We start from the raw sequence: 1,499 nt of genomic DNA on the forward strand, positions 1-1,499 counted from the left end.
CACACACACACACACACACACACACATACCCACACACAAACAAACATACTCTCTCTCTCTCTCTTTTTCTCTATATATCTCTCCGTCTTTGTCCCTAGCTTGCGAAAGAGTAAAACCCAACAGTAACCTACGGTGAAGTACTACGTCTGATGTCATGAAAGCGCCCCGTGTGCAACAAACTGATTTCGAAATAACGAACCCCTTTGTGGCCGTCGGGGTTGGTGGCCTCTGTGATAGGCCTAACTCCCTTCCTCTTGTCGTAATCTTCACGGCCGCCGACCAATCAACGTCCTGGAAATAAATGTCTATTCAATAAAGTACTGCTTTCGTACTTGAGACAATCCACTCGGTGTTTGGTCCGTTTCTTCGTGTACTTTATTTTCTTCCTTCACTTTTTTCTCTGCGGTGGTTACTTTAGCACATAATATAAGTCTTTTTCTTAGTATTTCAACGACTTTGAGGAAAGCGAAATATCAAACGGAGAAGCTGTAGTTGTAGCTCAGGTGAGTAAAAGTGTTTTGACGACAGCTGTTTGTTAGTTTAGTTTTAGTGAGAGTTTTACGGCGCTCGCAACTGCATAAGGTTATATATGAATGCGCGAAACAAGTTGGTTGCAGTCACAACAGTTCACAGCACGGCTTGGCTCGGGTCAACGATCAGATTTTAAATGTTAAAAACTTGAAGTAAAATAACAGTCTAAAAATGATAACCTATTTAAAATCAAAGCAACTGTATTTACAATTTTCAGTAAGGTACATTAGTATATTATGTTAGTTGACAATCTACTTGGAAAGTGTGGAAATGTGAGACTGGGTAAACGTTCCCTAAGAATGACTGGATTCTAGCCGAGAACTGAGGTACACACTGCACATTTCTGACATTTCCCAGCTGAACTCTGTGCCAAAAGTTCGAGAGGATGTGATTTTTTTTCTTCAGTGGAATATTTAACTTTAAAAAATAAAGTAAAAAAACATTTTAGTTATATGAATGTGAATCTTGGTATCACATTTTCTTCTTTTTTAAATAAAAATATACGTTGTATATTAAAAAGCCTGTCATTGCAAGAGTGAAAAAAAAATTGAGAAAAACCCTTGAACGCGTCAATTTTCCCCCATCTACTCTACAAAACCAGTTGTGCTCCTTGGATAACGATAATGCTCTTCACGAAAAATAATAGTGAATTTCTTCCTGACATTTGACAAGACCTCCGATGGGTCATTTGTTTGGGGAAGGGGGGGGGGTTGTTGGATTTTGTTGTTGTTGTTTTTTTTGGGTTTTTTGTTTTTGTTTTTTTATTGTTGTTTTTTTTTGTTTCTTAATATTGAATTCATTTGGTTATGTGTGGCTATCCAAAAGTTAAGAATTGGACCTATGATAATAGTTATGTAGAAACGGCCTCAGAACGTTTTACTCTTTGATAATTCCAAACACTTGCAGAGTATTGCATCAGGGTTTTTTAAGGGGGGGAAGGGGAGGGGGGCGTGAAGGGGGAAAAGATG

The 1,499-nt window shown here is 38.2% G+C and overlaps 1 protein-coding gene across 1 annotated transcript in view; it reads left to right on the plus strand.

The window, feature by feature from the left end:
* The first annotated feature begins 389 nt into the window (after positions 1–389).
* The window catches only part of LOC101863986 (cell number regulator 10), a 25,582-nt gene continuing 24,472 nt past the window's right edge, over positions 390–1,499 (plus strand). Inside the window, exon 1 of the mRNA XM_005099403.3 lies at positions 390–503. The gene's annotated coding sequence lies outside the window, so the exon portion shown is untranslated. The remainder of the gene's footprint in view (positions 504–1,499) is intronic.

The sequence above is a fragment of the Aplysia californica genome, unplaced genomic scaffold (genome assembly GCF_000002075.1).
Source record: "Aplysia californica isolate F4 #8 unplaced genomic scaffold, AplCal3.0 scaffold00212, whole genome shotgun sequence".
In the NCBI taxonomy this organism is placed as follows: domain Eukaryota; kingdom Metazoa; phylum Mollusca; class Gastropoda; order Aplysiida; family Aplysiidae; genus Aplysia; species Aplysia californica.